This window comes from Nycticebus coucang, chromosome 16 (assembly GCF_027406575.1).
Source record: "Nycticebus coucang isolate mNycCou1 chromosome 16, mNycCou1.pri, whole genome shotgun sequence".
Lineage (NCBI taxonomy): Eukaryota > Metazoa > Chordata > Mammalia > Primates > Lorisidae > Nycticebus > Nycticebus coucang.
In genome coordinates, this window is record NC_069795.1 from 63898300 (window position 1) to 63920120 (window position 21821).

The 21821-nt window shown below is 36.1% G+C and overlaps 1 protein-coding gene across 6 annotated transcripts in view; it reads right to left on the minus strand.

Moving 5' to 3' along the window:
* ZBTB20 (zinc finger and BTB domain containing 20) overlaps positions 1 to 21821 on the minus strand; it is an 838943-nt gene that overhangs the window by 421312 nt on the left and 395810 nt on the right. The window contains exon 1 of one of the 6 annotated variants that reach the window (XM_053565347.1): positions 13597 to 13900. The exons of the other annotated variants lie outside the window; for them this stretch is intronic. The gene's annotated coding sequence lies outside the window, so the exon portion shown is untranslated. Of the gene's footprint in view, positions 1 to 13596; positions 13901 to 21821 lie in introns of those variants that run through there. 6 annotated transcript variants of the gene reach the window in all.

Below are 21821 nucleotides of genomic sequence, written 5' to 3' on the forward strand. Positions count from 1 at the left end.
TTTAACATAGGTTTATCTTCCAGACCAATTTTTTCTTCCTATTTTCTACTTTTGAATACATAAGGCTGTTACAAAGTTTTTAAATTGACATGAATATTTTATTCTTTCATTTTTCATCACTGGTGCATGTTCTATTTGTTGGAGTCACAGAAAGGAACATAATTTATCTTTTACATGTCTATCCTTCATATACTTGAAGATAGTTACTATATTCCTTCCTCCTGAATTTCTAAACAATCTCAGTTTCCTTGACCACTCCTCATGTCACATGTTTCATTTCCCTAACATCCTGGTCACTTACTCCTGAACATATTTCTATTTGTATAATTTTTTTGCACTGGGTTATTAACCCCTATCTCCCCGCTATCATTCATGAGATGTCTTTTTAAAATGTAAAGGCAAAATATTGCATTTATCCCATTAAAAAATTTCATCTGTTTAGATGTAGCACATAATTCCAGTGTTTCAAGAGGTCACTAGAACTTGATTACTTTGTTCAGCAACTTTTCTATGTACGTGAATGCATGCCATCTGCAAATCTGCTTTCTTCCAAGTCATTAGAAAAAACTGGTGATGAAGGTAAGTTGTAGGATATTCCTATAATAAGCCATAGGAATCTTGTCTGTTATAATATTGAGCCTTTTTTTTGTGCCCAGTAGTGTGGTCAGTCAACCAGTTACTAATCTAACTATACTTAGATAAGTTACTGAAGCATCTAACTCAGGGAGATGGGATCACCTGTGGGAGACATCCTTTCACTGAAGTCATTCTGGTGTTTAGCAAGCACTACTTCTTTCAGGAAATCATAATCCACTACTTTATCCTTTATTGTTTTAATAATCCATGCTAGATTCTTGCTCAGGACAGACATCCAGTTGTTTGTTCCTCATAAACTGTCATTTTACACTTTTTGAAAATCAAAATATTTCAGAGCCGGGCATGGTGATTCATACCTATAATCCCAGCAGTTGAGAGGCTGAGGTGGGTGAATTACATGAGCTCACGAGTTGGAGACCAACCTGAGCCAAAGAGAGACGTCATCTTAACAAAAAAATAAATAAATAAAAAATAATAGGTTGGTGCTGTGGCAGGTGCCTGTAGTCTCAGCTACCTGAGAGGCTGAAACAAGAGAATTGCTTGAATCCAAGAATTTGAGGTTTCTGTGAGCTAAGATGCCACAGCACTCTACTAAAGATAACCAAGTGAGACCCTATCTCAAAAAAAAATAAAAATAAAAATTCACATATATAGTTATCTAACATTTTTTTCTCTTCTCAGATACGGATGGCAGTAATTGATGACCTTACTGACAAGTTCTTTCACTAGTCTATGGTTCTGTCTCATTTTGGGGCTCTTCTTCTTTTCCTTTTTTCCATTACCTTCCAAGGAAAGTCACTCATATGTAATCCTGAACTGCATCCAGAGACGATGTGTTGGTCGGAGACAGATCTGCAAACTGGACCAGTAGAGAGGAATTAAATAAGGTGTTGTCCTAGAGGCCCTGACTGTGCTGGTAGAGCAGAATGGGCCACGAGGAAGTGAGGCTTTGCTCTCATCTCCACACATGGCTCCACATGACTTCGGTATTTCATGCCTACTGTCGCACCTGGAGAGGGTCATATCCTTTTCCTATTCACTTTAGATGATTTCCTTTGCCAAATATTCGAGACAGTTTTGTATTTATCATCCTTTAACTGAGAAATGTTGTGATATATAATGCATTTCTTCTCCCTTGAGGACTTTCTCTGAAGCAATCACATATCACAACCTTTACCTCATCAAGAAAGTTCGTTTGGTTGGTGGGGATGGGGAGGCAGGGTGGACTTTAAATGCACAAATCAGTCCTAATAAAAACACTGAGATTCAGGTGGCTGGGGTTAGAAATACTGAAGGGAATTCAATTATACTAATTAATATTTAAGAAGGGCTAGAGATCACAACTGAATGTGGGAAACTAGGCCAGCCAGACATGAGCATATGGAGAGGGCAAGATCAACAGATAAAAGTAACAAACAAATCATACATAAATGCTCCAACAGGAATGAAATAGAGAATATAAAATAAGTGTTCCAACAGCCACTGAAGAGGAGGTAAAGTAAATGGTCTACCAGACAGAAAAGCAAAATGTTCCAACACACACAAGACAATTTATTGGTTTTATGTAAACACATATATTATAAAAATGAGTTTTCCAAATAAGTTAGTAGGAAATGTTACCCATTTATAAAAGCAGACTTAGTTTGAGTTTTGTGAATCCATGGCATACTATATTTGCTTTCATTTTCTCACTGGCTTATCACATAGGAGTCTCAATAAAGTTTGACTTTCCTAATAGGTAGTTCCCTTATGGCTAAGCCTACCTGGATACCCCAAATCTGACAGAAGTCTAAAAAGCTGCAGAGTATTTCTGATGTTGCACAAGCTTTTGTAGTTTGTTCTCTCATGTGACTAGTTGGTGTCACATCAGCTTTTCATTAGTGGCCCATATAAGTCAATTCTGATTTTTGGTCACTCTTTTGTAGAGTTGAAAGCTAGGGAAGAGCCAGAACTACCTTGTTTCTATCAGGTGAATGGTTCTTTCTTCTACACTAGCATTGAACTACCCTTTCCACCTTCCTCTAAGCATCCTCTTCCTCCTTCATATAGGGAGCATCAGAAACTGTAAGCCAAAATAAGTCACTGGCTTGCTTTTTCAAAACTTGTATATAGTTAGTGTACGGCATGATGTACTGATACATATTGGATTGCTTTTGCTGCCAACGCCATCATGTAGAGGCACCAACCAGGATGTCATTCCATGGCACAGTGCACTCATGCGCACTCACACCCACATCTTTGGAATATGGGAGACAACCAAATACCCAGGGAAAATCCATGCAGACATGGGGAGAACATGCAAACCCCACGCAGACAGTGGCTCTGCTGGGAATCAATTTTTTTTCAACATCAATGTTATAACAAAATGTTGCTATCTGAGGACCAGCTGGATTCCCCATACCAAAATACACTGAATGCTGAAGGCAATACAATAATCCAATACTGAGTTTCCACTCCTCTGTATATTTACCATTGTATTCTTTTTTTTTTTTTTTTTGAGCCAGAGCCTCAAGCTGCCACCCTGGGTAGAGTGCTGTAGCATCACAGCTCACAGCAACCTCCAACTCCTGGGCTCAAGCGATTCTCCTGCCTCGGCCTCCCAAGTAGCTGGGACTACAGGCACCTGCCACAATGCCCGACTATTTTTTGGTTGCAGCCATCATTGTTGTCTGGTAGGCCTGGGCTGGATTCGAACCCACCAACTCAGGTGTATGTGGCTGGCACCTGAGCCACAGGCACCAAGCCTACCATTGCATTCTTATTGGTTGATTTTCTTTCTTTTTTTTTTTTTTTGTGATTTTTGGCCGGGGCTGGGTTTGAACCCGCCACCTCCGGCATATGAGACCGGTGCCCTACTCCTTGAGCCATAATATTCACTATTATAAATAAATCAATTTTATCAAATGAGTTTATTTTAGTAAAATGTTACTCATTATTTCATGTGTAAAGGGCCCAGTAAGATTTAGTTTGAAAAGAAGATTCTTCTTGGGGCAGCGCCTGTGGCTCAAAGGAGTAGGGCACCAGCCCCATATGGCAGAGGTAGCAGGTTCAAACCCAGCCCCAGCCAGAAACTGCCAAAAAAAAAAAAAAAAAGATTCTTCTTGTTTAAAAGAAATACAATAATATCTCTGGACCAAATAATCTGTATGCCTCCTTGAACACAAGGCAGTCTGATTCTGGCTTCTGGCTCCAGGCTTCTCAGTACCTGTATTTATCAACTTCCTGCCTTAGACCACTATATACAGCAGATATATAGGGTTCAAACTAGATTTCATATATAGGCTGCTATTCCTCCAAGCTTGAGAAGTATGTTATTTTCATACTGAGGAATAGCTCAAAAGAGGTCACCTTGTTTTAAATGTTTCTAATGCACAAAATATATCAGATTGTACCAGATTATCAGAATTTAATATATTAGTTTAAAACTTAACCACTGGTAATCAAAAAATAAGTCAATGGGAGCCTCTTTAATTATCTGAGAGGCTCATATTGCCTATATTAATTATATAATTTATGGACACATACTCATTTATTTTTCATTTACTCAAAATGTATTATACCAAAAAAAATAGGAAGATATTTTTTCCTAACATTAACCACCATTATCTATCATTAGGAAAAGAGTGAGCCAAAAGTGATTTTCACCACTACAGAGAATGAAACTACCAAACTTGGGGAAAAGCTCCATTTTCCAAAATTTGAACTACACTCTAGGATGGCAATGTTCCAAGCACTTATACCACCTAAGTACGAGACTTGATTGAATGAGGTCTTTCATGGTCTTTATACAGTGTAGTCAAACCAGAATTACGTAGATAATTTTTTATTTTTGTAAGGCTGTCACTTGAAAGCTATCACAGAGTTAAGTTTAAGAATGCATCTGAGTTTCCATTCTGACTGCACATTTCTAGCTGACTGTAGGCAAATTACTTCTGTGAAATGGAGGAAATAACAGACTATCCATTATCATGAATTTATAGTAAGAAGTAAATGAATAAATAAAATGATGATGAATATTGCTTAGCACATACAAAGTTCTCAAAAAAATGTTAACTGTAATTATTAAAATTTCTAAAAATCTAAAAGCCAGTTGTTTTCTTCTTGTTTGATTTTGAACTGATTTTATTCATAACTCTTTAGCTATATGTTCTTCCCTTTTGAAGTGATTCTTTTATATGTGTTCTTTTTCTTTGATTCTAGAATGTTCTTGGCTAATATCTTTTCATCTCTGCTTCATTTATTAGACAAGATTGCAGGTTCATTTTGGTAGTATGTATTTGGTTTTCTGTTACCAAATGTGTGCTATTTTCTTGTTCCTATTCAGTGGTTTAAAAAGTAAAACTCAAGGAAGAACTAAACATTATAAGAATTTATTGAGACTAATGGTTATCAAAATTGGACATACAAGGATGTTATTAAAAATAAATCACACCAAGAGAGCAGCTGATGACAGCAGCTGTGAAATGGTTGTACATGGTGGGAGTCAGTGAACCCCCAAAAACAAAAGAAAAAGAATTGGAACATGAAACTTAGATGATTAACAAGGGAAGCCCAAGCTTAATGAACAGCCTCTGAAGACTACAGGAGCCAGGAAAGTCACTTCTGAACGGAAATTTAGACAAGACAGTATTACTAAAAGGAATGACATTCTGTGATCAAATGGAGATTATAAGTAAGAAAATAATGAGACATAAATAAATGGAAATGTTTGCTGTATTTAATTTCTTTATTGCATAATTGGCATTGGGGGACAATATCTCTGTGTATACCACAATAGATGGGGTACTTAAGAAATTCTCAGGGATGACAGCAATACCAAGAATATGATATATTTTTAAGAGCCAAAGTTAGAATCCATGGACAAGATAAATTAAAACTAGAACCCATGTTGGCAGACATAGGATCAGGGTTGTCTATGATACAATTTTTTTTTTTTAAATAGGACTCTAAGAACATAGTTGTTTGAAAAATTTTCATGTAAGTAACAATAATAAAATAGTTGGTTTACTGTAAAGATAAATGCAAATGTATAACTTTTTTCCTTTGACCTATCTCAACTTCCATGAGCACTAAATTCAGTTAAAAACTAAAATCCAAAAATACTGCCAAGGAAATTGAGATGGTAATGTAACATCACGCTTGAAAAAATAAACTATCAGGACAGGATGAACAAAACTAACTGAAATATATAGTGTTAAAATAAAAACACTGCAAAACAGAACCAAAATAGCTATTTGTGGGGTTAGGAAGTGAAGAATTTTTTCATAATCTATGTGGATAATTTTCACAAGATTATTCAAAATGTGAGAACTTTTTTTCAGAATTACCTTTGTTTCCTTTAAATTTTAAGACATTTCATGAAACAAATGAAACTTCATCTGAAATAAAACATTTAAATTACCAAAAGCAAACAGACTCTTTGAGGAAAAGGAAAGTCAAGTCAATTACAAATGTTGGGTAATTTTGTTTTAGGAAGGCATAGGTGGAAAGATTATCATTAAAGCTCCGATAACTTCCCTTCCTGAGAAGAAATTACTGTATTCCACTGAAAACCTTTATTTAGTTCTAAACTGGTATATATATATATATATATATTTCTATTATCTAGGTAGAAAAAACCCTTAAATTCATTCTAAGATGAGCTATGTAAACTTCTAAAATCATATTTAAAAGATGATAAGAAGAAAATACCACCTTTTCTTCTAACTGTTCTTCCTTTTTCCAGTAATGAATATTTGAAAAATAACAATATGCAAAAATATGATTTTATAGTGACTATAACCACCAGGTCAATATGATAATTTAATGTAGGACTTGAAAATTGAGCTATCTTTTTATGCTACTATTTTATAAACAAGTCCTTTATTTTCCACAATTACAAGATCTTTTCATCAAATTTGAGATAACTGCACTAGATATACTATAGTAAACATATCCATGGCTTAAAATGACAAAAAATGAAATTGTATGATAAAGACTATATCATTGTCCCATTTTTATTTTGATAATATCTCTTTTTAGTGATATTATTTCATGTTAAGCTTTTTATGTTGCTTAATATTATAATTAATAATTCATATTTTTGTCTTTCTCCTCTCACTCTGACAATTTTTATTTTTAATCGGTGGGCTTGTGCCAAATTGGTTTGTTATTTATTTATGATGCAGAATGACAAGGGAATTGAATATGTGGAATAAGAGAGATTCTCTTTTATATGACAAAAATTTCTTAGTAATAGGGATATTTCTTGCTTACCTTCATGCACTGAAGGCTTTTAGAGAGGTAAGATGTCAAATGTCACACTCCTCATAGGACATGTGGTAAATACATTAAATGGACTGTTCATTTTTAAAAATGTATTTTAGTTTTGTGATGACATCTGAGCACATGCATAAAAAGAGGACAAAAATACCCAAATTTGTAGAAGACTCCCTATTCTTATAGCTCCTAGTGTTGGTTGAGTAAAAATTCCGACCAAACAGATCTATTTGCATTCTTCTTTCCTAAAAGCTAAAACACTCAAATTTAGTAGGAACAAACAGAGAAAATTTCATAGATGTGAGATTTCTATTCGAAAAATAAAATGTACTATCTGTGGGGCTTTATAGAATGCTAAATAATCCTCTCAGTTTAGTCCATTACCAGAAACCACATAACCTGAATGCTAGAGGACGGAGTAGCTGAGACAGAAAATCATAGTGTGTTCTCAAGGACATCAACAAGCAAATCATCAGGGAGCTGATTATAATGACAGATCACAGGCACACCCAAGAACTACCATGGAATGGGAATCTATAGAGATATGGCTCTAGAATATGCACTTTAAGCTAGTACCTACGATGCAATTCATTTTGAGAAGTACCATCTCATGGCAAAGCCTTTCTATGTCACCAGAGCTGCCCATTGTCAGACAGGCCCTCCCAATTCATCCTTTGTGTCACACATTAGATAATTCAAGATGCAAAACAAATTTGATCATGTCATATGCTCCCTCAAAGATTCCACTGTCTCCTATTTTTTTTGATCAGTTCCATGGCCAACCATCACTGCATCCTGCTTAAGCCAGCCCCCTCCTCTCTGGATATACCTTTTCTGTTAACCTGTGTAAATCTTTGAGACTTTGACATTGTTCAATTAGTCTCTAATATGAGACAATTTTCTAACATTTTGGTCCCAATTCTCATTCCAGATTATATTTGTATATGATATTGAACATTTCAAAATAATGTTATGGCCTGAATTATTTTGATTGCTATTAAAATGTAGGAGGTTGTAAGTTGATATGAAGTCAGACGTGGGAACTGATGCACAGGAAGTTCAATCCTCTAATTATGGTGAACTCATTCATTTGCAGAGTATGAACTAGAGAATAGGCATTCTGACACTGTATCACCCTGCTTCTCAACTTGTCTTTGAGTAAACCTTCCCCTGCCTTTATAGAAAATGCTCATTTTATGGGCTCTGTGTCTAAGAGATACTTTATCTATGCTTGTACGTGCATTGTGTTTACCTTTCAAAAGTGGACTACAGAAAATCCTAACGTTAAAATACATGAGCATAAGGTGATGAAATCTGGGGTGGTTCTGTTTAGAATGGCAATGGTAACGATGCTAATGCAAGTGCTGTGAGGTACTATTTCTGACCTGATAATAGTGTTTTTAAAACATTTATCATTTTGAATTTTCATAATCCATTTTAAGGTTTGGTGCTAACATAGGTATGAGGAAGAAAATATAACTGCTGCCATGTCAAATGTATATTAAAAAGCTACTTATAGCCATGACTACCATTTGGTTAGGTATATTTCACTGTTTAATAATAGGAAGTAATGTTTCTAAAATCTTATTCATAATAACTGCAATTTAATGAAAGAAAATAGAAAATATTAACATAGATATAATATTAATGACCTGGTAAATTTTCAAACAAAAATGTTTCCTATGGATAGGAATAACACATACACACATGTGTAAAATATGCATATGTAAGTTTTGAGGGAAGAGTATCAATATATGGTAAGCACTTTCACGCACATGGCATTGTAGGATCTTTCAGAAATGGGAGTTGGTTTAGATTTCTGTTTTTGGTCACCACAGGTTGGGACAGGGGTGGTTGGAGGGAAAGTAGAGTAGATGAAGGATCTATGTGTTATATGTGTGACATTAAGAAGTCTGAATTTAAGGGAGAAAAATGACATTATTCTGTTTTTACCTATTTTTGTGTGAAACAGTACTTTTTTCTCTCTATGACTGGGAGCTCTATCATGACATCTTTTGAGAAACCCTTTAAACACCGAAATGGATTTTTTCAAATGAAAACTCCCATGATTTTGCTTTATTAACATCTGAATGAATGTTTCCATTGAATTGTCCAGAAGAGGGAACTGAGTACTGTTTAGGGAGAAATCTTTTTCATGCTATTCGGCAGCAATATTTCCCTACCATCAGAAAGAAAACTATAAAAATACAAATCATGAGATGTACACCTAGATAAAAATAATATCCCGCTGGTATCTGAGAGGTGTGGACAGGCAGAGATGGACTCCTTGGCTTCCTTCTGTCCAAAAATTTCCTGTTTCCCTATTTCCTATGGTTACCACCATGGAACATGTTAAAATCTCAGTAGGTACTCTGTTTCAACTTTTCCTTTCAAAACACTGTGAAAAAGCTTAATGGAAAAAAAATGTCCTTCCTATCTCCATGCCAGGCACAGCGCAAGATCCACAAACGTAAAAGCCAGGCAAATATTCTTTTATGTGCCCCAAAACTCAGCAAGTGACCTAGTGCTACAAAAATTCCCAAATAAGCATGTGACCTTACTGATGTGTGCTGTGAGATGAGTCAAGGAAAATGGCACCATCTGTACTTTTACTGGGTAGACAAATAATTGCTTTCTGCCCACCCCAAAACATAATTTTCACTTTAAAAGAGATACAAGAGGGTTATTTTTTCCCAAAAAGAACCTAATTTTTTAAGTTGATGACATAAAATGATTTGAAAAGTATAACCTAGTAAGCATGAGTAGAGATAAGCAAATGGATTTATAAAACCAGGATTGTCTTCAAAAATTTAGGTATTCATCTATGTTCTCAGGCTGCTTTAAGACTTACTGGAGGAAATCAGGGAAAATGAAGGGCATTTACAAGCTGCAATAACTTCAAGAAGCAGGGTGTGAGCCCTCTTCCTTCTCTAGGATGAAAACTACAATGATTGAATTTTTAGAATGGATGATGGAAGAAAAATAGCAAGTCGAGGGACATGCTGGTTTTTACACGTTTACGAAGCTCTGCCCTTTAAGTCTTAAACCTACATGTTGACCGCCCATCATATCCATATGGTCCCATATGAGAATTTCAGTAGATTTGCTGTAATTTTCAAGTTTTCAATTTTGGTGGGAAAAAGAGGACAGAGTAGTAATTGTTGGTAAAATACCACAATAAAGGTTAAGTCCATCAATGGTTGCATCTAACTAAATACACATATGCAGGAAGTGAGAAGGGCAAAACTGGAAGCAGGTAGGATACTGAGGACAGGTGGCAAACTCCAGGTACAAACTCATATCTCTGATTCATGAGCACCAGGCCAGTGGTCCTTAACCCCGTTTATACATTGGAATCACCTGCAAAGCTTTTACAAACTACTGATTCTTAGAACTTCCCCCAGAACAATTACATCAGAACTTCTTGTATGTGGGCCCAGACATGAGTGTTTGTTTCAAAGCTTTCCTTATTGACTGTAACATATGGCGTGGGTACAGAACAATTGCACCATGTCTCTCCTGAAGGTCAGGCAGACCTGTGCCGTGAGGTCAAGCAGCACTAGACCCAAGGGTCCTCAATTTCTTGGCAGTGGCTTTTCCCTTGTCCCACCATGTTCACCTTGCCACATCCTTTTATCGTGACTATTCTGAGAAGATAGACGTGGACATTTTTTACAGGGCATTATCACAGCAGAATATGGTCATAGGTTCATCAAAGCGAAACCTGTCAGAAGTCCTCAAACTTTTTAAATAGGGGGCCAGTTCACTGTCCTTCAGACTGTTGGAGGGCTGGACTATAGTTAAAAAAACAAACAAAAAAAAACAACTATGAACAAATTCCTATGCACACTGCACATATCTTATTTTGAAGTAAAAAAACAAAATGGGAACAAATACAATCACACCGCCTCATGTGGCCTGCAGGCCATAGTTTGAGGACCCCTGAATGAATTCGGAGAAGACTTACATTTATTACCTTCGACCCCAGAAGTATAAGGCTGGCCTTAACAGCCATTCATACCAAAACCAAAACCGCGAAAATTTGGAGTGTCTTCTCTTCTTTTCTCAAAGATCCCATAATAGTAGCTACGATATGTAAGAGAAAAAGATGCAGTTACCTACTACTCTTTACAATGTTGTTTCACCCAGCACCTCAAGGTGACTGACAGCCATTCAAAACACAAAAGTCAAATAAAAATGTCTCTAGTAGAAGTGATGAGAAAATCTGCAATCACAAGGCCCCTCAATTTGCGTCTATACCATGCCACTTTACTGTCATGTCTTCTGGCCTCTCTTGTGTCTTTATTTATTGACTTTTTGGCATGTAAGCTACATCTCCCTGAGGATAGTGATTCAAAAAGTGTGGTCAGCATCAGCATCGCCTGGGAGTTTGTCAGAAATGAAATTATCAGTCCCTACTCCAGACTTGGACTCAGAAGCTTGGTAGGGAAGAGGGCAGCGATCTTCCAAGCCTCCCAGATGATCCTGATAACCTCCAGGTGATTCTGATATAGCCACTTCCATAGGGGTTGTTGTCTAAGGACAAAAGGAGACTGTATATCACATCCTTGGTTTTTATCACCGTTTACTTAAATCAGAAATTTCACATTCTCTCACAGAACTATTTAGAGAAATAACGTTACTGCCTACGTTAGTTAGATAATAACCTCATTTTCTGAATTTCACTTTGAATGTGTAGACGAGGCACAAGTCAACCAGAGGTTATGCAATTAGCTGGGAGTCAAAGAGAAAGCAAGGAGTAGCGCTGAGAAGAAAACCCTGGTGTGAACTTGATTTTAATTCAAACTGTTAAGGTACCAACCACGCGCTTTCATCTATAATCACAATGAACCTTTTAATAAACAAGTTTCTATACTCTTAGCTTAAAAAATATAACAGTAGCTTTTTGGATTTTAAAACAGATTGATTTCGATAGTTCTGGGCTAAAGGCAGCTATGAGTCAATAGGAATCACAGGTGAGAAGGTGCAATTGCCTAGCCCTCTGTGCGCAGGGCAGACAGAATTCCTCTTCCTTACCTCATTCTTCTGATTATTACAACGGTGGAAACCATGACAAAGAGAAGTACTTACTGGTTGAATTTTCACTTAAATATACAGACTTCTATAACAGTATTTAGATACTATAAAATATAAACGGGGGTTTAGAAGATGCTTTGTTATGCTTTTTCACTCCACCCTCCTGTCTGAAGCACTCTTTTTACTGTAATTTATCTGATACAGCTACTAAGATGCTTGGTACTTTTACATGCGATGGTGCCAAAAAACAAAAAGTGAGGGAATGGGTAGTGAATGAAATTCTCTGACTGTGAACAGCACTTTGGAGTGATCAGGTAGTAAATAATAAGAGGAAATAACATGCAGCCCGTAGGTGCTGCAGCGCCCGTCACCACAGACGTGGCCGAGATCAGCATGAGGAGAATCTGCACTTTATGCAGCTGCTGTGGTGAGTACAGCATATACAGTAGCTAATTTTTCAGTAATACTGGTAAAAAAACATTGTTCAAAATATATTCATGCTGTCTTCTCACTTTAAAAGGCAATATACAGAAAAATACCCATCTGTCCCAGTAAGATGCTACATGTGTGCAAAAAAAGGCTAGAAAGAGAGACTCTTGGCATCAGTGAAGAAAAGAATGAAGAAGAGACAATAGTGACTCTAACAGAACAGAAATACAGACGTGCAAAGGTGATGTTACAGGCGTCATCAAACTTTTTAAACAGGGGACCAGCTCACTGTCCCTCAGACTGTTGGAGGGCTGGACTATAGTTTAAAAAAAAAAATCTACAAACAAATTCCTATGCACACTGCACACATCTTATTTTGAAGTAAAAAAACAAAATGGGAACAAATACAATCATACCGCCTCACGTGGCCCACGGGCCGCAGTTTGAGGACCCCTGTGTGAGACATCAGGATGGCAGAGGAACTACAATGGTCATAACCAAAAGTACAGATGTGAGCTCTTTTTGTTTTCTGGACTATTTTTATAGTGGTGATTGTTTTTTAATGGAACCATGGAAAGGGGAGGTGAAAGTTTTTTGTTGTTTGTTGTTATCGTTGCTGTTTAGTTTAGTTACAGCAGCCACATCAACTCAATCAGAACCCTCTAACAGTTCCATGAACTCCGTGCTTACCATGAATTTGCCCTTAATTTCCTCGTTATTTTCCCTTGATCTTTGTTTATAATCTAATGACCTTTCATTAGGTTTGCTAAATCCTAGCCCATGGTTACTCTTCTAATTTGAAAAGATGAAGGAGATGCTAAGAGTTAGAGAGATTCTCTCTGGCACTGGGGAAGAGTGTGATGAGGGATCTGAGGAAGCAGAGGCCGGGATAAAGACTGCCAGCCAAATAACACAGAGCTCAATATTGAATCAGCCAACAGATACATTTCATTCCCTCCCTTTGTTCTGTCCCTCTGTCAAATAAAGGATTGTTTCTAGAATCTTTTCTATCTCTGGGCTTTAAAAGCAGGACTGGACTTGCCCATCCAACTATATTTCACAATATCTCAAATTTCTAACTTGGAAGAAGACAAACTTTCTCAGAGAAACTCAGAGAAAGCAACTCCGCATATTCTCAAAACTTTCACTTATTTCAAGAGTAGGAAAACGGAGAGATAACTACCAACATAAGAAACAACAAATAATAATAATAGTAATAATGATGACAATAATAATACTTTGGATTCTAGAGCATGATTTATCACAAAGATTCACCTGTATTAAGGGAGACTCCAGGACAAAGAGGTCATTAAGCTATATTTCCATCTTCAGGATTCAGCCAAAGTCAGACGCTCCGGAAAGCTGTAAATACTCTCAGAACAGACTTTAGTAATGAGATTGGAATGAATGCTGGGCCTATGGCATAAAAGCATCTCCCTGCCCCTTGTTCTAAAAGTTAACTATTAAACTGAGGGTAGTCCATCCTGATTTGGTTTACTCAATTCTAGAAACAAGGACATGCTGATCAGATCACCCTGGACAATTGAACACCCACTGAAGCCTTTGTGAAGACAGTGTTCCTCCCACCCACCTACCCCAAGGGCTTCTGTTATCATCCATTATCAGTTCTGTGTTATTGGTGAAGGGTGGAAAGTATCTTCTTTTGAAGAACAAGTTCTTTCCCTCCCTGAGTTTTCTGGTTTTGGTACACTCAACATTTTAAGTGCTTAATCTCCTTCCCTTCCCCATTCCCTTTTTTTCTACTCTAGTTTATTCTTTTAATTATTTACAGACTTGCTTGTCTGGACACCGTGCTAGCGGAGGTTGGCTGATATTTTTCAACACCTTTGAGTGGAATGCAGTGATAAACCAACGCATGAAGAGAGAATTGGTCTTAATGGTATTTTTAGTTTTCATTTGTGACATATAGAGATCTTTTCCCTTTATTGATTTTTCCCATGCACTGTCTATTCCATAGCTTGAAATGGCTACAACAGTGTTTGAAAAATTGTTTTTTGGTCACTGTTCAAACCATTTTCAAAACAGTGGTTGCAAGCTTCATCTTATTCCTTTTTACAAGGAAGGTTTTGTTTGGGTTTTCCTTCCTTCCTCTCTTCCTCCCTTCCTTCCTTTCTTCCTTCCTTCCTCCCTCCCCTCCTTCTTTCCTTTCTCTCTCTCTTTTTCTTTTTTTTTTTTGAGATAGGGTATTGCTCTGTCACCTGGGCTAGCTAGACTGCAGTGGTGTCTTCATAGCTCACCGCAACCTCAAACTCCTGGGCTAACATTATCCTCCTGCCTCAGCCTCCCAATGGCTGGGACTATAGGCACATATCACCACACCTGGCTAATGTTTCTGTTTTTTATAGAGACAGGGTCTTGTTCTTGTGCAGAATGGTCTTGAATTCCTGGCCTCATACAATCTTCCCACTTCAGCCTCCCAAAGTGCTAAGATTACATGTAAAAGCCACCAATAGTTTCACTTTCTTTGTAGAGTTATGCAAGCAGAGAAAAACAGTCCAAAACACTGCTTTTAAATACAGTATGACTTGGAACATAACCATATTGAATATATATTCAAAACATATTTTTAATAGATTGAGCCATGCACAGCTATAAGAAAAAGAGATCAGAAGTTTTTAGCATTTCTCATAAATATGACCAATTCATGCAAATGTTAAATTCACCAAACAATACCCACTATTGGAAAGATACTTTCTCATGTCAGCGAATCACAAGGGGGTAGAGAGATGTGACAAATACATGTGAAGTTTTTTCCCACATTTTTGAAGAAAGTATTTTTTCTTACTATCTATGTAATACTTAGATTTCCTTTTTATTTCAGATTAATATGAAGATAGAAATGATTAGATTTGCATTGTTTGCATTTGTCAGGCAAAGCCCTTCACCCAGGGGGTGTGCTGTATAACCTTATATTGTGCCTATTAGGTGAGAGTTTACAAATCCACCCCCACCAAGCACCCCTCTCCTTTCTCTCCCTCTCTCATTTGAATTTAATTGTGTTTTACTTCGTGTGGGCATGCAATTGTTTTTCTATTGTTTTATATTAGTATTGAGTACATTGGATACTTGTGTTTCCATTCTTGTGATACTTTACTAAGGAGAATGTTCTTCAATGCCACACAGGTTAACCAAAAGATGCAAAGTCACCAAACTTTAATTTTTTAAAAGTTTGCTTTTTTGGAGCTACGAATTTTCATTAGATTTCCAGGATTCACTATTTTGAAGAGAAGAATAAAAACTGAAGATCTTTGGGATTAAAAGGGTGAAAATCGCCAAAGGTATACCAATTTGTAAAATATGGCAGTATTTATTTGTTTTATAACACAGGATTTGGGGAAGCGTTTTTTTACAGTGACGTTTGATAAATAAACAATAAAACTTTTTGAAAAGTTTTGAACCTTCAAAAACTGAAAGGTAAAAAACACCTATAAGACTTATTTACAGTAATCAATAATAGTAAAGATACATCAAAATTGGTGAGTGCCAGACTTGAAGAGAGAAACACTCACCGAAATCAGAGTGTGGGTGAACACAGGACACACATCCAGGAAAGCATTTGTGGCATGAAATCCAAAAGCCCAGCATCGTATAATAAAGTTTTTATCTCAATAGACTATCTGAAGAAAGATGGTTCTGGAGTTTTTGTTGTAGTTTCTTTCCTTTTTTTTTTTAATCTAAAACTTAACTCTAAATTCCAGGGAAATTTCAGGCACTTCTTTCAAAGGGCCTGATGCAAATGAAGTAAATGAGTGCTGGCAAAGTTACAAACGAAACTCCTCGTCTGCCCCATATCCCGTCTTTGTTCAAAGCAACATCTTGGGGTCTGGTGTGCAAACTGATGAGCTCAATGGTCCAACTGCATTAGAGCTAAGAGGAAAACGTGGTCTGAACACTACTGCATGTCCTAGAAATAAAGATTGTTGAAGGCCAGTCTCACCACTGCTTTACTGTATGTGGAAAATACTGTAAAATAGAGAAATTATATATTTATATTTTAAGCCGCTGAAGGAAAGATAATGTGCTATTTTGGGGGTGTGTATTTTCCAAACTGTTAAGTACAAAGTGCTATAGAGAAGGAAAGTGGTATTAATGCCTCATCAGAGAAATGTATAGCTTGATGCCGAATGGATTTGAAATATTTTTAAGTGTTCACTTTATGAAAGTGCTAAGTAATTATAATGATAACAGTTTTTCAGAAAACTTGGTAGGAAGAAGGTCTACAGGATATATTTACTGAGAACAATCACCAGATTTTAGTTTTGGGAGAAAAAGCATAGGGCAAATCACAGGAGGCTTTAGAGCAAGAAACCTCTGGTATATGAACTACCCATTTTAAGCCCCCGTTTCTTAAAAATTAATAATAACATACCCTCTGAGACCAAAGGAAGTTGCCTATCCTTGTGTTCTTTTTCTTTCCAGACATCCAATGGATCAACAAACTTGGGTTCATATTTCTAATTAATATAACATGGTAACACAATAAAATCTCATCATCACTTGGCTTGCTTTCATGAAGTTGGCTATGTTCACAATTACATTATATTGCAAACTTCTTTCCCACTACCAATAATATGAATATATGACCAGGCCCAAGTATTAGTAATGAAGAAAGGATAATGTTTAGAGTCTTAGAACCTTGGGTTTACATCCTATTTCTACCCTTTGACAAGTCATTTAACTCTTCTGGGTCAAAATTTGCTCATCTATTATATGAAGACAATAGCACTTATTTCACTAGATTGTTTTAAGAACTAAATGTAAAATGCTTGGCACAGAGAGGTCACTCAATAAATGGCAGCAAAATCACCACATGCAGTAAAATCCAGGTAAAAATATTTTTAGCCCTGACTGTTGCTCTGTAAGGTAGGCCTGGTATCCATGCTACAAAATCCATTAAGCCTAAATAATTTGGTCATTTTAGCAGTACTCTTTAGAGATTTTTTAATGACATTTCCCAAAGGTCAAGCTAGTTTATAGTTATGCGGAATTTTTGCATTTAAAAGGGAGCTTTAGTGGGCTCATAAAATAATTCTTGCTCCCCAAATCCAGGATCATAAAGATCTTCTATCATAAAGGATAAGAGTGACATTAAAAAAAAATCCCAGATTTTTAAGAACTATAGTAGAAAATAAATGCAAATTATCAGGATGACAGTAAGTGCCCCAAGTCAAAGCAACATGGAGAAGAAATGTGTCCTAGTCTGCAAATGAAGAAGAATGGGATGGCACTTTAAACCTGAAAAAGAAACAGAAGAGTACAGAGCAATATAGAGACCTGTCAGACCAGAGGTTCTGACTCCAAGGTAGGAGGTAAAGAAGGATTCAGGAATATGTATCTGTGGGAAGAAAGGCAGTAAGTGCAGAATCTCTAGGAATTGAGAAGAAATTGGGAATAAAGTGCTTGAGTGGTATGTTCTAAGGTGGTGCTAGCTGCAGAAAATACAAATATTGATGGGTTAAATCAGGACTGAGGAAAATATACAGCCAAATAAGGGCAGCTCTGAAGGAAAAAAATAAGCAGCTTGGTACTCAACTGTCATCACAATTCATTTGTGTTTCACATCCCACTGTTTGTGACATTAACAGAATTTCGAATTTAGCAATGAACTATTTTTGTCTTGTGAATTTCTGCAGCCATTTTCCATATGTAGCTACCACTGCAAGTAGCAATAATAGCCTTTTGATCTTTAAAATACTTCCAATTAATACTATGCAAATTAGGAGTCACCTCAGAGTTTTCTGAGGTAATTCTCTTTTTCTACCATTTGAAGTAAAGTGTGGTTTCCGCTATTTATTTGCATTAAATCCAAATGATTTTACCATTTCAGTAACAAATATTTAGGTGGCCTTTGCTTTAATTGTTATTTTTAAAAAGATTTAGTTTCAGATTTTTTTGCATTTCACTAGAATAACTAAAGCAATCTTTTCATGAGACATTCAAATAGATTGAATTTACACATAGAATTTCTACTATGTGTCAAACATTAAGCAAAGAAATTTCAGTGTTATCATTTATATAAAATATATACAAATTATATATAATAATGAGCTTATGGCCATTATTCACAGAGCTTTAATGTCTTATTACTGTTGTGGTTATTTCTGTTGTTAACAGATATAATTTATCAAGTACCTATTATGTTCCAAGAACTCTATTAGGGATTATACACACACCATGCCATAAGGATATTATTGGTTCATTTTCCATTTGAAGACTTAGACACAAAAATAACTTGTCCATGATCATATTATTTTGTAAATTGTAGAGGTGATAACCAATACAGTGTACTCTGCAATGGCCGAATATAGGTTCTTTTTACTATATACACATCTTCCTCGACTTAGGACAGTGTCATATCCCTTTAAACTGAGAGTGAGTTTGAAAAGTCATAGTGGAACCATTCATTTGTTAATTAGGGACTGTCTGTAGTTCTTTTTGTACTGAAGAAAGTCTACAGTTTTAAAAGTTAACATAATATGTTGTCAAGATTCCAAACAATCACTTTTATTTTTTACTCTATTGCTATTCCATTGTGTTATTCCATTCACTCTCTTAAAATTGTTTCCTCTTTCACATAAAATTCAGATTGATGTTCATATACTTTTTCTTATAAAATATAACTCAATTCAGTAAATATTCTTTAGGCACCTGCTGTGTGGCACCCGCTAGAATAGTTATCTTTGTTCGCTGTTATGCTAATTTACAGATCTGACAATTAGCTCTTCTCCCAGAAGATGCCCTCTGTAGGTATTTCTAAACCTTCTCCATCATTTACGGCATGAAGAAAAGTGGCACTACCTGACAAAATTAGGATTTGGGACTTACAAGTTTCTTTTAATGAAACAAACCTCGTTAATTACAAATTGTTGAAACGAAATAACAAGAAGGGCACTTAAGGCACATTTAGACATAAAAACCTAGAAACAGAAATTTGGCTTTCATAATGTCACTTATCTACTGGGTTAATCATATTATAATTTTCATCTATAAAACTCAGATTCTTCATATGTGTTGCAGAGAAAATATCTCTGACCCACCCTCAGCTGCGAAAATGTTTTGAGTTGTTTTATCAGTAGTGATAATGGAGAGGTACTGTACACAATATATTTTCAACAAGTTTCCCTGATAAGGAAAATAATTTTAATAGTGATAATAATAATAGAAATCACCATAATAAAGATGAAATGTATTGAATATTTTACTGTATGCCAAGTGTAGGGATTAGCACTTTACATACATAATCTTATTCATTTCTCAAAATACTACATGAGGTAAATACTGTTCATAATTCAATTTAACAGAGAAGTACACTGCAATACAGACAGAAAAGAGGTACAGACAGGATTTGAACTAAACGGGTCTACGCTCATGACCGGTGCTAGGATGTTTGTTCCAGATAATACCGCCTGTGTGCTGTTTTAGCTGTATCACTAGGGGTAGGCCCATTTAGTCTGCAAGCTGAAATCTGAAGACAGTTAAAAAGAAAGTTTGAGTTTCTGCTATTCACACTGTCTGCCAATTGAGATACTCACTTCAGAGAAGCTGTGGCTGGTTGGCATAACCCTAGAACATAATACATGATCAAAAAAAAAAATATCTGATGAATGTTAACAATGGTTTCTCTAAGTGTGAGTTAACAGATGGTTTCCTTTAAAAAAAAAAAAAAAAAAAAACTTCTTCTATTTGTCCAAAATATTTTCACCATGGGCACATATTATTTAGGTGATCAAGGAGAAATATGGAACTTTACTTAAAAAAATTTTTTTTTTGTTTTGCTTTACTACTAGGTTGCTAGTCTTAGTTAAAATAAGACCCCCTCTGGGAAGCTATTCCTGTTACTCTACTCCATTGATTTTCACTGGTGTGCTGTGAGAAGATCCTAGGTGTGCCTCAGAAATGTTTAAAGATCATTAATTAAATTGTTTTCAATATAAGTTCAAAGCACAGTAAGTACATTCTTTTTTTACTCTTTTTTTTTTTTTGATCAACATAATTTAAGTGTTCTGCAGAAGTTTAACTATAGGTTCAAGTGTGCCGAGATAAAAAAAATCTGGCAAACACTGCTATACTCTCTTGACCTTTTCTAGAATAAAGTAAGGATAGTACTCCTTACACTGTCCTCCAGAGAACCTTATCAAGGCCATGTACCATTGTTGATTATTAGTCTTCTCTACTTTATGTTAAATCCCTTGAAGATGGATCCTGTATCTTATCTACCTTAGACCTCTAAGCATCCCGAGTGCCTCCCATTCACTTCAATAAGGAAAAGCCCCAAAACACACATACAGTAGAACAAGCAAAAAAAGATGAAAAAGAATGATTTTATGGCTGACTATGTACATTCTGGGTCCTTGCAGATAATTCATTTCTCCCTTTACAAAATATGTGCAGGTGCCCATGGAAAGGAGTTTCCCACAACAAGGGTGTCCTGAATTTACTGGTCTGTTTTCTAGAGGACTTTACAAATTGCATCAAGGAATATATATATATGTAATGCACATATATATATATATATATATATAATGAAATCACATTAGTATAATTAGAAGTCATAAAGAACACGGTGGGTAATGTTTCAAAAAACATATTATTTTTATAATTACATTCATTTATATTTTATATTTTGTAATTTTATTTCTTTCTTTCCCCGCTGTAACATAAACTTCACGAAGCAGAAATTTTATTTTATTCACCACTATATCCCTAAGTAGTTAGTGCCAATGTCTAGCAGAGGGTGTGGTACTAAATTCTCAACAAGTATATGTTGAAAAGAAGGGAAAGAAAGAAAAAAGACAATATAGAATTTCCCGTAATATTTTTTTACGTTGTTGGGGAAATAAAGGGGGAGAGTGTCTAGAAATAAAACTTTTCTAGGAAAACATAAATCACCAGTGAAATTGCAAGCTCTCACCTTGTTCCTTGGACTAGCTACCCAATTAATTCCTTCATGTGCCATGAGTTCTTCCTAGCCTGTCAATACCTAATTTCCCTGTACGTGGATGAGAGTTCCAGCTGAGAAGAATTTTGGGCCCCATCATACTACGCCTTATCTGCCACCTGGGGAGGCTGTTGCCCGTTAAGCTCCAGTATCTTTTACAGGACAGCTGAGCCACCAGAGGGGTGGGGTAAGTGACGGGCAAATTCTCAGATTGTCTAGTGCACTCACTCACTCAGACATTTCTTTCCCCCTCTCAGAAAGGATGCTGGTGATAAATCACTAATTGACGATGACAAAATGGAATCAAGAGGACCCCATGAGATCTCCCATCCCAGCTTTGGGAGACAGAGTCTTTCACTGAGGCAAAGAGGAGGCCCCTTTGGGAGTTTCTCATGTTTTGCAGCTTCCAAATTATAGTAGGGTCCTACTATATAACATTGCTATCAACAAATAGTATATTCACAGTGATATAATCCAATATAGAACGTTAAATTTTGCTGAAAGAGGAGATTGTGTGGCAATTCATAATAATCATCATATT